The sequence below is a fragment of the Benincasa hispida genome, chromosome 4 (assembly GCF_009727055.1).
Source record: "Benincasa hispida cultivar B227 chromosome 4, ASM972705v1, whole genome shotgun sequence".
NCBI lineage: Eukaryota > Viridiplantae > Streptophyta > Magnoliopsida > Cucurbitales > Cucurbitaceae > Benincasa > Benincasa hispida.
Genome location: NC_052352.1, coordinates 53468949 through 53484474, shown reverse-complemented (window position 1 = coordinate 53484474; position 15526 = coordinate 53468949).

Here is a 15526-nt window from a genome sequence, read left to right as displayed (position 1 = left end):
GACGGTCACTAGTGTTGGATTCTAAAAAGATGCTTAGGGTAAGAGATTGGCAAAGTCATTATCATTATCTGACTAATTTCAGAAGTGCATAACAAGATTCTATTCTAGAGACTTTTGATTGATTTTTGATTCCGTCAATCACCTTATTGATAAGCATTTGTATGAGCGTTTGATGGTTTGTGTAGATTGTGTTGGTAAAGACATTGTTGAAACCCAAGCTTCAAATCTCTTGCTCGATGTACGTTGTTGGATGGTTCCCTCCCCAAGATTTATTTGGAAACTGAAGTCCAATGCCACTTGGATCCTGCCACTCATTTTGGGGGACTAGGATGAGTAATTCGAGATCATTAAGGGTGTATTCGTCTTGTAGTACTTCGACACACATTTCTAATCGTAGCATGGTCAAAGTCTTCTTACTCCTTGAGGTTCAGACGTCATGGAGAGGCGTTTTTCAAGTAACTTATGACATATTTTAGTCAAATTAATCTAAATATTTTGGAGGTGGTCAAGTTGTTTAATAACCATGATATGAATTCCACAGAAGTCTCTTTAATTCTTTATCGATGAGGCTAAGGCTATGGCGCAGGTTTTGGATAAAATTCATTTTCTCATGTTCGCCATTCTCACATAAATTTGAGAGAAATGATTTGGATGAACAAGTTTCCACGTCAATCACTTTTTATTAACCTAGCTAATAAGTATTAGATTAGAATTAAGTCATTCTCATCTTTATTTAATTTCAAATATGTGACTATTTAAAGAAAAGTATTGCTATCTTAATTAGTAAAGCTATACTCATTTCCTCCAATTTAGTACGTACCCATCATCTTATTTTAGGGAATAAATGGAAATATTAATGACAATTATTTTGTGACCTATGGGAAGTGGGCCTACGTGTAGGGCCCAACTAAGTTCAAAATTTTATAATTTGAATTAATTTTTAAAATAAAGATTTTATTTATTTTACAATTTTAAGGGATAAAAACAAGAGGGTGTTGGGTGGATGCCAACGGGTTTTGGCATGGGAGAATAAAGGTCGGAAGTAAATGAGGTCTGGACCACAAATCATTCTTATATTGTCGAATAGGAACTCGACAGCTGGCAGCATGGCTCCCCATTGGTCACTTCCTTTGCTTCCAAATTGTGAGGCAATTTCACTTCATTTTAGACCATGCTTTCTTTCCTTATCTGGGATATGTATATAGTCTAGGTAAAGAATTTGTATCAGACACGTATCAGATATCGATACTTCCAGATACTTCTCAGATACGTATCTGACGAACGATTTGATGTATCTATTTTTACGCTTACTATTCTTAAAGAAAAAAGACAAACAACTCATTTAATCTTTTTCAATCTAAAACTAGACAACCTATTTTTTTAAGGAAGAGAAAATATCTCTTCAATGTATCCGTATCCTCATTTTTTAGCAATATATATAAAAATAATATATAAAAAATGACGTATCATTCAACGTATCTGTATCTTAATTTTTTAGAAATTGATGAATCGGCGAATCCAATCATATCCGAATCGTGTAGCCGTATTCGTGTTTGTGCTTCATAGCTTATAATTTTATGCTTGGTCCACAAATACATCAATAAGTTGATGGTTCTTAAGACTGTTGAACTTTTTTTTAAAAAAAATAATAAAAGAATCTTGTGAAAAAAATTCGTAAATCTTAAAAACTATTGAGTTGGTGAAAATTTTGATAAATAGAAAATTGAAAATTTTAAGAGATTAAGGGTGTGTTTGGAATATATTTTCAAGTGTATAATTTAAAAAATAAGTGATTTAAAAAAAAATTGAAGTGTTTGGCAACCACTCAATATAGCTTTTGGAATGCATTTTAAATGGTTTTGATAAAAATGTTTAAATAAAAATGAGTTTTTCGAAAAATATTTTTTTCTTAAGTCAATCAAAACAAGCCTTAAATATTGTTTAAATTTAGAAACTTACTCATTTTTTTAAAATTCACTGATATATTAGTTACAAAATAATTAAAAGTTTAAGAAGTAACTTAAGTTAAGAGGTTTGAGTCTCCCTCAATTTTATGTACTTTATATATATATATATAACATAGAATTACGATTACTAACTTTGTGGTTAATATGCCTTCAAACCCCTTCTAGACATAAGCTCAAGCCTCACTCATTACATTTTTTTAAATTATATAAAATCCCATCAACAAGATTTTTGGATCCAATTAAACACAAATATAAAATTCAAAATTAACCGAAAACTTATTTTATGATGAAATTACAATTTTAACCTTATTAATGGTGATGACTTAATTGAAAAGATATAAAAATCAAATTAAAAAATCAAATTAAGAAAAATATCAAAATTAATATTTTTAAAAAATAATATCACATTACAATATGAAAATTAATATTTTAAAAAATCAAATTAAGAAAAACTATAATTTATATATTTTGTTTATATTTCATTTTATGAAACACATTACAATTATGCTTATTTATTTATTAATCTTTACATAATACTTAATCAAATTTAGATCATATTTTGTGTTGAGTAAATCAGGACAAAAAAAACTCTCCTTCTTTGCACCTGCTCAACGATAAATTTGAAATTTAGGAAGATATGATCGATAAAAACGTAGAATCTAGCACCGATGTGATATTTTACCACATTGTCTCTGATGTCTAAGTCAATAAAGACTTGGATCTTTTCCACAATGTAAGAGTTTTGGGCATGAGAATCCACTTCCTTCTTCTAGGACCATTATGTTGTATCTATAGACTAGCTGAACTTGGGTATTCTCCTTCTCCTCTCGGGATTTATTGCCTCAAATATCTTATCTTTCCTCAATATTTTGTATTGAGTTGCGGGTGTGCAAATTGCACACCCTTGAACCAAATTGGTGACCCTCAATCTCATACTTTGGTCAAGTAGAGGGTTGCTCTCACGGGACCTCGACTTGCGACTCATCTGACCCAAAGCCCCTTTGAACCTTGGGTCGAGTATTTTAGTTTCGAGTCTTGGTTTTTGTCCCATTCATGTTATTCAAGTACTCATGAATTAGTCTAAATCTTTTGAAGTCTTAAATCTATCCATAATATTTTATGCATTGCAAAACTTTATGAAAAGTCTGTTGGGAATATCTTAAAACTCGCAGTTGGTAAATGTTGAAAACATATTCTATTTATCAATAAAGTCTTATCGAGTATTTCATTCAATAAAATTGTTATTGATATTGCATTCTGTTATAAAAATCCAATAAGCGAATTCATGGCTATAATATACATACTTTAACTTTACGTGTGTTGGAATACAGAAACAGGCAGCGGAAGAAAACAAGATCATTAAACATTCTAATTCCTTAGTTTTTGGATTGCGAACAACTTATTCTACGATGAAATTACAATTTTAACCTTATTAATGGTGATGACTTAATTAAAAAAGATTTAATACATCAACAATGTCATTGGAACTTCGAGTCAAGAATAAATATAAAAAATATCACAAATTATCAACGAGAAATATCAAAACTAATATTTTTAAAAGTATCAAATTAAGAAAAAGTATATACTTAATTATTTACATATTTTTTTTGTATTTCATTTGATGAAACACATTACAATTATGCTTATTTATTTATTAATCTTTACATCATACTTAATCAAATTTAGATCATATTTTGTGTTGATGAGTAAATCAGGACAAGGAAGAACTCTCCTTATTCGCACACAAGTTAAGTCATACAAAATGAAGATCAAATAATGATCTAAGAGGTTTTGGCCCGATTTTAGCATAATTTATTTGATAATGATAATATTGCTCCCAAGTTATTGTATGTTAAAAATTTATAACATAATTGTGAAGGAACTCTATGGGGAAGAGAACCTTGAACGGAAACGAATCGACCAAATTCCATTTTTATTAAATATAAAATTTTACAATAAACAATAAACAAGATATGCATTTAATTATAAATTACAGCATGCTTTAAAAATGGTTTCAAGAAACCTCACCTTTGAAAAGCTTTCTTCACATTTTCCCTCGAACAGATCACAAACAACTTGAAGACTTTCTTCAAGATTAACCTTGAACAAGATTGAACATTACCATGAATATTTCTTTGGTATTCTCAGGATGAGAACTTAGGAGTGGTGGGCTCTGGCTATTTTGATTGTGAGGAAAAACTTAATGGAGATGAGGAAAGCTAGAGAACTCTTTCAAAAACTCAGACACACAGATCTCTTCTGTAGTTTTTCTTTTACTGTAAAAAATGTCCAACAACCTTAGCAAGCACTACAAGAAAAATGAGCTCCACCGATGCCTAAATCAATTGTCAGGAGCTTGGTCATCGGGAGACAGGGTGTCGGTGTCGCCCGATGCCGTAAAGCACCATCGAGAGTTCTTTGCCGTAAAGGCAGGAACTCCCGATGGCTTAAGTTACCCGTCGGGAGTTCCCTGACGATTATGACAATTCAAACTTAATTATATCATCTATAATTAAATCCCTCTATTAATTTGAACAATTCAAACTAATCCAAAAACTGATTCTCATTTAATCCTATTGAGCTACCAAGGGGACCTCATGGACCTATAGCTTAAAGCTCAAATGGTACATGAATAATTAATTAAACTCTTTAATTACTTATTCATCATCCGTTAACTATCGAGCACCCCCTAAAGACCGACAACTGCATTGTTCGCACTACAGATATATTTCTGTGTCCATTGAATATAACCGATCAATAGTATGATGACCCTTCACAAATTGCTCGTAAGTGCAGTTGGGTCAAATTACCGTTTTGCCCCTGTAGTTACATCTAACTTCTTAAGTACCACTGATCCCTCTAATGAACAATAGATCATAGTCCAACTATGACTAAACCCCACTCGAGCTAGGAGAGGGTATGGCGCCACATTGTTCAAGACCCAGAATCAGCCCTTAAGGGAGCAATTTATCTACTTACCTCTACTTTGAGGAAGGAGTGAATTCCATTTTGTGTAGCTGAGTTCCCAACTCCCCAATCAAACGAATCCCTAAAATGGTAGGCTTGTTGAGTCAGAAATCTGGCCACTCTCACCCATACAAATCAAAGGATCGTCCTCATAGGCAGGAGTTCACAACTCACTCAGGATTCAGGTCATGTTACCTATGGTCATCCTGGTGAAATGTAAGTCTTTATTATGAATGACGTTATATAACGAGACTAAAAATTTTGTGGTCTAGTCTTATACAAACTCCTTATTATAGAATATCCCCGCTCGCATGTCTATATATGAATGATCAGGATCAGATCATTTGTAGCACTTTACAACAATTGTAACACCTACAATACGAGCCATACTCGCAGTGTCACCAGAATAAGGTACCCAGCCTTATACATCTACTACAAACCATTTACGTTATCATTTAAACATGATCCAACCGTATGTCGCTACATACATGTTTAAGTTACAAAGATAACCTTAGATGTTAGATTATTGGTTTGTGGTTAATGCAACTAAAATATCATATATTTTATAGACAATGAATAAAATATCATATATTTTATTAAAACATAATGAGTTTGTTCAACAATGTTTACAAACTATAGGACCCTATGAGATTTAGGACATCAACCCCAACAAATTGAAAGGATGTCCTCCATGAATCTTAACATCAACCTCAATACTACCAATAGAAGGATCCCTTAGATCAAACTATGTTTGAAATTCAAATGAGAATGATTTGAAGAATGTAGATAATATAGAGGCTCTAAGTTTCAGTATTCATCATTTTTTCGAGAAAGTTATCCCCATGTATAGATCATTGTGTAAATAAATCAATATAACAACAAAAACCATAATAACTTGAATGACTATAGTAATTACTATGAGATAATGCATGATTACTATTGTTAAAGACATATTGACCATATTCATATTGACTGTCCAAACACATCCCCTCCATACTTGAGACAAGTGAGTCAACATCAATCTAAGCATAATCATGTGTGGATGTTCTACTAATGAAGGGATTTCCTATTGCTCCAATTTCTAGTACACCAACATTATGGTCATGGTTGGAGTTTTGTGTGACATGCGTGAATTGAGGTTCTCAAGTGAAGGGTCTAATTCCAAATTTAATTTATTTTATTTGAAAATGAAAGCTTTGGATCGAAGTTTTGAGAAAAATTGAAAATTGGAAACGGTAGCACATTGGAAAAGCTTGATATTGAAAAAAGGGGGAAAAAACCTATATATTGAGTTAATCAGACGACATATAGAACGAAATATCCACGATATTTCTAGGATATTTCCATGATATATTCACAAAATTTCTGTGATACATCTACAAATTATCCAAAATTTAGTTGAGTTGCGAAAGATATTAGTTCAAAAAGATATATCACTAATATCGTCGATATATTGTGAAATTTGGAGAAAAAGATTTACTTCCCAATATCTCTATTGGATATGTAATTTTATGGATATATCGTGAATATATCGTCGATATACCAAGATATTTTCATCATTGTGTGTAGTTAACCTAGAAACCCTCCCCTTAAGGTTACCAAAATGCTTTAGGTTTTCCTTTTTTAACTTCTTGGGCTTGGGCCTGCAAGGGGCATGCCCTATTTGGCAATTTGCGAGGGTGGGCCTTAGCCACCTTACTTTAGTTATATTTTCGGCCTACAATGGTCACTTGGGCAGGGACATGCATAAGGCATGCCCTGTTAGGCATTTGGTAAGGTTCGATCTAGGATAAGGCTGAGGGCGAGCATATTGGCTTGGGCCAAAGCCCATGTCAATCTCTTCTCCTAGACCCATTTTGGTCCTAAGTTGTCACCCTTGGCTCGAATCATGCTATCTTCTCGACTTTTTTTCTCATGTTCCCCCAAAATGTCATTCGTGCCTTTTGGTCCGAGATCACCCATAACATTAGCCCTCACTCCCAAATTTGGGGTCATAGTTTCATTGTCTAGACACAGGACCTAATACTCCCAAGTTTTGGGTCATAGTTTCATTGTCTACACACAGGACCGAGTACTCCAATTTTGGGAGTATGACCTTGATCTTCATCTCTTCAACGAGCTTATGCCCCATTTTGTAAGACATAGCTACTTTACTACTGCTAATATAGCCATATCGAACTTGGCTCCTTGTGATAATTCTTGAATCACTGGCCATGCCAGGAATATCCAACCATTTTTTTAAAGATCCAGTTTGGTTCCAGGCACGCATCCACCACAATTAAGCAGTGTTGAGCGCAAAATTTTTTTCGTGCCCATCCTTTCCTAAGGTACATAGACATACGGACTTGAATTTTTTGTCGAGCTTAGAGTAATCCCTATTGACACAAGCCTGATCGAATATATTGGCTAAATTGTCATTATATTTAGCAAGTTCTGTAGTTTTCATCCTCCTACACTTAGAAATTAGCCTGCCTGCCTTTTACAGTGGGTTTCGACATTCTTCTTGAATTCGACCAGGGTGATTAACCCAAATTTTGGATTTTTAGTTTTTTGATTTCCCCGGTCTTTCACCGCACGTGCTTTTCCATCAATCATCTCTATTAGCTAATCTTCCTCTTTTTTTTTTTTTTACTTTCGCTTATACAAAAATTTCCCATGTAATCTCCCTTAACGTCACGTGCCTATGTGATCGGCCTCGACATTTTTTATCTCGATTTTGTTTATCTTATGTTTATGATTATTTCATTGGACGCTTGGGAGTTTTTTAATTATCGCTTTTGATTGACATTGGATATGTGACATGTAGTCTTTGGTTGATCAATTAGAAACAGTAGGTTAGGGTAGCTTGCAAATCAAATAGATGAGCATTGTTCTAACCAACCTAGGATTGAATCAACCAAACGTTAGTTGTTCCTTATTGAATATTCAACCTAACTTTGCCCTTGTTCTTAATGTAATTAGGTCAATTTAAATTTGCATGTTATTCATTTTGGACTAATTAGTTGATTAGGTCAGATTAATTGACTGTTCCAATTAATTCAGTTAAGTAAATTTAATTGCATGGCTTTAGTAATGAGCGCTCTGTGACCGAATGTATTGAATAGGTGAATTTTGTCCGAACTCAAGCTCAGCCTTCTCAAATTGAATTTTAGCATTTAATTTTATTTTATGCATTTTAATTTAATTGGCAACAAAACAATTTCACAAACCCCCTTCAGTTACCCTTGAGCTGGAAACACTTTAATAAAGAAATTCTATTTGTAACAAGCCTAATTTCAAGAAATTGCATGTAGTTATCTTGATTATTTAGTTTTGGATTTCAAATTTTAGAGATTTGAAATTTTTTTATTTTGGTTAAATCAATCTAAATTAAACTTGGTCAAAAATATAGAATTAATTCGATTATTGAAATTAGAATTAAATTTTTTGTTATATTTTGGATGGATTTCAGTTGGATTTTAATTGAAGTTTGGTGAAGAGTTAAAACTCTATGATGATCTTAATTTTTGGGTTTGAAATGAGAAAATAAAATTTTGTGGGTATTGGGAAAAAGAAATAGGGCTAGTTGCATAATATCAAGCCCAAAATAATAGAATATGTAGTACAAGGATAAAATAATTGTATATAGAGATCAAAAAATGGTAAAAGACTAAAAAACCCATGCCTAGTCACCATTTTGTTCGCTTCTTCCCGATTTTCTCAAATTAAAAGCTATCACTGATAGCAGCTATCAGTGATAACCACTGATACTGATAGCAGCTATCAGTGAAAACACTGATACTGATAGCAGCTATCAGTGAAAACACTGATAGTTGCTATCAGTTATCGCTGATAGCTTCTATCAATTGCTATCAATGATAGTTGCTATCAGCGATAGCTTTCAATTTGAGAAAAATTAATACAATCTTGAAAAATTAGCTTTTAATTTGCTATCAATTATTAGTAGTTATCATTGATTCACTTTCATCAATTGGAATCAACATTGAAATATTACTACTTAAGGTTATCAGTAGCTATCAATGATAGATTTATAAATAGTGATCAACTTTGAAAGAAGACCAACAACTTTGATTACCATAGTAGTTATCACTAATAATCTTTTATCATGGCTATCATCGATAATAGCTATCAGTCGTTATTACTGATAGACTTTCATCAATTAGAATCAACCTTGAAATATTAATACCTAAGGCTATCAATGATAGACTTCTATAACTGGTTATCACCTTTGAAAGAAACTCGATATATAAATATCACCTAAGTTTTATCACCGATATCGCTAACATTACTCATATTGTGGTTATCAGTGATAGTTTATTTGACTGATAACATCACTAATAAGATGCTATCAATGATCTCATTGATATCATGCTATCAGTGATAGTCCTCTATCACCGATAACGTGCTATCAGTGGTAGCTTCTATCACCGATAACGTGCTATCGGATAGCTTCTATCATCAATAACATGCTATTAGTATTAGCTTCTATCATTGGTAACATGCTATCAGTAGTAGCTTCTATCAATTATAACCATCGAACACCTTTTTGCCCTTTCTCGTCCTCCCAAATATTTCTAAGTCCCTTTTCTTTTCGATGATAGCTTCCATCACTAATAAACATGCTATTAGTGATAACTTCTAAGCATTCCACTTATATTTTAGTTCGAGATTCAACTTTATTAATTAAATTCACTAAGTTGGCTATCGATGATAGATTTCTATAAGCGACTATTAACTATGAAAATATAATTAAAGATTAAGTTATCAATGATAGAAAATATTAGTGGCTATCACTGATAGACTTTCATTTGCTATTTATATTTATTGTTTGTTATAATAATCAAACTTGATGATTGACTTGTTGGTGTTAAGTCACTTATGAATTAAGTACTTTCAAGTCATGCGTATGGAATTCGGCCTCATAATTCTTGTGAAAAAAAAAGGAAGAAGAAAAAATTCAAATAAAGCAAAGAAAAATTTTAAAAATAAGAGAAAGAGAGGAAGCAAAAACTGAAAAAAAAAAAAAGAAAGAAAGAAAATTAAATAGAAAAAAAGGAAGCAAAAACCGGACAAATGAAAGAAAAACTAAAAAAGAAAAAGAAAGGGAATACGCAAAAAATCGGAGAAAGAAAATAAAATAAAATAATAAAAAAAGATAAAGGAAGAAACAAAAATCGGAGAAAGGAAAGAAAATAAATAAATAAATAAAAAGAATAAGCAAGAGCTGAAGAAAGAAAATAAAAATAAAAAAGAAATAAGCAAAAATTGAAGAAAGAAAAGAAAATTAAAAAAAAGAAATGAAAGAAAACAAAAAATAAAGGAAAGAAGCAAAAATCGGATAAAGGAAAGAACAAAATAAAATAAAATAAAAAAAAAGAAGAAGAAGCAAAAATTGAAAAAGAAAATAAAATGAAAAAAATGAAAAAGTGAGGAAAGAAGCAAAAATCGAAGAAAATAAAGAAAATTAAAAATTAAAAAAAATGTGTACAACAAGATAAGACAAGGAGAGTGACACTGAAAATTAAAAAAAAATTTTAAAGATTGACTAGTCAACTCATTCATATTTGTAAATATTTTAAAAATATAATATATTTTTAGATTTTTTTTCTTATTTCTACTGTGTATTATAAATATCCAAAGAAATATTTTTCGTTATATTTTTTTTAGCCGAGGGAAAAAGGGAAATTAGGGTTTTAAGATTTTTTTTTAAAATTATTTATAGGAATGCCTCGGTTTGCATGCGAAGTGAAAGAAAAAACTCAGTCTTCCTTTCTTCTTCGTGCGACGTGACTCCACCCCCCTCTTTTCCTCCTTCACGATCAAAGTGCCGTCCAGACGACGACCTCCTCCGGACGAAGCCGCCAGCCAGTCTTCGTTTTGCCAACTAGACGCGAGCCACCATTGTCAAGCCCTTGAACGCCGTCCAGTGCCTACCACCAACTAGTCGCTCGTTTTCGCAGACGTCAAGCCTCGAACGCCGCCACCCTCGGCTTTGGCTACGCATCTTGCCTGTAGTCCGTTGTGCGTAATAAAGGTATTTCTTTAAAAAAAAAATTATTGTTTATGTTTTTTTTCTAAAAAAACAAGTATCAAATATATTTGTGTTTTCTAGTTTTTAAAAATTAGAAATAGAAAATAGAAAATAGGAACCTAAAGCGTTATCAAATAGACTTAAAAGGAAGAAGTATGAAAAAGAAAATTACAAAATAAAGGTAATTTTTTTTTTAATTTTAATAATGAACAAATTAGAAAAAAAAAGTATTTTTTTCATGAAAATAAGTTAATTTCAGATATCGGTTACTAATTTAGGAAAAAAAAAACTCAGGGAATGATCAAAATAAAATAAAATTAGAGAAAAATTACAAAACCACCCCTAAATTGTGAGATATGAATTTTCAATTTGATTATTTATTCTCTATGGTTTTCTAGTAGCTGCAATCAACCCCTATTAAACTAAATTTTATTAGCGGATATTTGAACTGAGCAAAATAAAGCAAAATATTTTCATTATTGCTGTTTGGAGTTTATTGAATCCTTTGGTTTGTAGGATTAGATGTTGCCCTGTAAATATATATATATATATATATATATATATATATATATTTTAATTCCTTAATTGTCATCTTTTTGATAATTTGAATATGTGGGAAAATAAGTGTTATGCTACTAAAAAGAAACGTAGAATGTGGAGCTTAGAATTGTAAACAAAAGTGAAAAATTGTTGAACTTTGCTATCTCTGTTTGGTTCAACTAAAGATAATTATGGAAGTTTTAATTATTTATGTTTAAGACTTTATTATTTTAATTCTTTAGATCTGGTAATTATAAAATTTTAATTTATAAAAATTATGAGAATTTAGCATTTTAATTATATCTTTTTAAATTGAATGTGTATTATTGTTTTCATTGTCAAAATTGATTATGCTTTATTTAAACGAAAGTTGTATTGGATATGTTTTAGGAATTGTTAAAAATATATATTTAATTGAAATAAAAAAAATTGTTAGAAAAATATTATGGTGGAGAAAACTTTCTCGTAGGGACTGAGAATGGAATATGGGGTGGGCTTCCTCCGCGTCCAATAGACATCTCTAATTGTAATCAATTTCATCTATAGCATATGGATGATTTTTGCAATTTTTCTAAAAATAAAAGAGGGAGAAAGTAAGAGGAGGGAGAAAGAAAGAAGTGGGAAAAAGAAAATTAAAAAACTATAACAAAATGTTTCTTTATTCTATTCTATTTTAGTAATGAAAAAATTAGAAAAAAAAAAGTATTTTAATGACAAGAAAAAAAGTAGTTTTTAATTTTAAAAAATAAGGTCATTTCAGATATTAGTTATTGACTAATGAAAAAACAAATGAGGATCAAAATGCATGCTAACTCAAACTATAAAAACCAAATATATATATATATTTTAAAAAAATTGCATCAATCAATATTAAAAAAAGAAAAAAAGAATCTATAAATAATGGGATTTGGAAAAGAATGATGCATAATTGAGGCACTAATGACAAAGATAATATAGAATCTCATCATAAGGTAATTGGACCCTACATCCTATATTGATTATCATAACTAAAGTTGGAGAATTAGATGCAAAATAATCTTACTTATTAATTAATCCCCTCTTTTTCAATGATTTAGTACAAAACCAATCACTTCATTATTGCTTCGATGCTTCATCATTATTATTCCCTCACTCAAACCCTAACAATTACAATATAATGAACTACACAAACATTGTTTGGTGTATAACATTTATATATTATTTTCATAACTTTTTTTTTTTATCAAACCTGTCACGTACGATGATGAAGAACTAATTAAGATATCAAAATAGTATAACCCAATTAATATTGTGCTTGTACTATCAATCTTAAATACAGAGATTTGATCTTCCTACCCTGTATGTTGTAAAAAAAAGAAAAAGATGACTAATTAAATAATAACCATCTACATAGGTAAATGATTTACATTTTTAATCTATATTTTGGAAATGCTATATATAAAAAGCTATACTTTGGATAAAAAGCTTTTTGTTTCTTTCTTTTGTTACATAGGTATGTGTGAGGTAAGGGGTCAAATATGAGATGCTATGGTTTTAGTGAAGAGAAAAGGAATAAGACTCCATTTTTATTAGGCTGGTTTAGTATTAATCCAAAGTCTATAGAACCAATATTGCAAATTGCAATTGTAGGTTATCTTTGATGTGTATAAAAAATGTAATATAGTTTTAAGTCTACAAAATTATCTATTTATTTTTAAGTTAAAAAAGAAAATAATATTTTTGTCAATTCAGTCATTGAAAATATAAAACAATGATTTCAATCTCTAATTTTTAAATTTATGGTATATATTTTAACTAAAAATGATTTTTTTGAGATTTGAAATTAGCGGTAGAAGCTAATCATATTAAAATAAAAGAATGATGTTATTGAACCAAATGAGTTTAAAATAATTAGTATAGTTGTTTTTGTTTTTTTTTTTGTTTTTTTTGAAAAACGATTAACTATCAAAATGGTTGATGTCAAAATTTAGAGAAGAAAAAACACCTAAGCTTCTCATGATAATAACAATATTCTTTTTTACAAGGGGAGTGTAAAATGCATAAATCACCATACCGCAAGCTCATGGGTCAAGTCTTAATATAAAAATGGTTAGAGACCAAGTATCGTCCTCTAGAGAGTGGGTTGTTAATTTTGTTAGCTATTATAAAAATTATATCGAATTTTATCTAGAGAATTAAATTGATGGCATGAAACTCGAAATTACTTCAATCAACATTTCATAACCTACCATTAGCATAGCATCTTAGAATCATAAAATTCAGTCTATGTCAAAATGAGCATAGCTCAATTGTCATCAAATATGTATTATCAACTTCAAGATTAGAGATCCGATCGTCACATCCATATATTATATATAAAAAAAATCAGTCAATCATGGTTGTAGGAACATACAAAGTACATATTGCAACATGGACATTCACAAAATTCTCTAATTCTCCTTAGAGTAGATGTGTAAGATGTAAATGACTCAACACAAGAGTCTTATCTATAGAGACCAAGGGCAAATCTTTGTCATAATTAAAATATTATATTTTAATATTTAAATTTTAGATTTTCATTCAAATTTCAGTTAAATCTCCTATAGATGTATTAACCAATTTGAATATCATTGAAATTTTATTTTTATATTTTACTTTTGTGTATCTATTATACATTAATCATTTTAATGTTTAATGTATCAAAGAGACAATAAATATATTTTCCTCTTTTACATTTATTATATCCAATATATTAAATATTACACTGGATGCTTCAAATTAAATATATTTTTCTCCTTTATATCTAAGATGTAAAAATATATTAAATATTAAGTTGAATATTTCAATTTTTTTAAAAACTAAATTGATCCATCGAAAAGAAAGATGCAACTTGCCGATATAGGTATTAACTTTTAATTCTTTTAAGCATTTCTTAACTATACTTTCATATTCTCATAATTTCTCTTATTCAGATGTGATCTCAGTTCATTCTTGTCCTCCTTCTAAATTCGGGTGTTACATGCCCATAGCTTGCGCTTGGTTTATCCCTGAACCACTATTGGGAAAGATTCTACTTTGATACCATTTGTTACATCTTAGGTCTAGGATTCGAACTAGGATTTTGTACCTGATGACCCCGACATTTTCTAGCATCCCTTGTGACATGGCAATGCCATACTTGCCTTGAATTGTTTCTAAGAGTGAAGATTATCCCTACAAACTAACACAAAGTTCTTTTAACATGCTTTGTCCTTACTCACATGCTTCCTAGAAAAATTCTCAAGAGGTCACCCAACATAAGATTGCTTCAAGTTAAGCATACTTAATTTTGGAGTTTCTATGATTGACGCATCGAAAAGGAAGGAGCACCTCGTGGAATAGGTAGTAACTTTTCAATTCTTTTAAGTCTTTCTTAACCATTGATAATTTGTATTTATACAAGTCATTATCTCTTAGAGTTAGAATATTTAGGAGTAATTGATGAGACAAGCATTGAAATCATAAGAAAATAGGGTAAAATTTCATTGCATGTGCTTAGTGAATTCAAAAGAAGAGCCTGAGTAAATTTACATTGCCAATGAGCTAAATGCGCAGGAATACATATGAAATCAATTGAGCCATACGTTGGACTCATCATGTAGCAAGACACTCTATGCGGCAAAGAAGTACCCTAACGCATTAGAGGGGATCATCAACAACTGCAACAATGAATGTGAAAAAGTTATTTGACGCACCTGCTACAGTCATGGGTAGTATGTTGATCCTAAAAGAATAAAGGGGGATTCAGATACTCATAAATATTCTTCATCCAAATTTGGTGAAGAACCATCAACCCATTCTCAAGACAATCTTCCTCGTGAACAACCAACCATCACCACCACCGGAGGCGAAGAGCTTGAGAGACTCTATTCTCTACCACTCCACCGTAGAACATAATAGTCTTACTATCTCCGATTGACAAGAAACACGAAATTTCTACCCGCGATTGATTTCTCATTCCATTTATCCCTTTTACTTTACCTATTAGTTTATAATTTGTTTC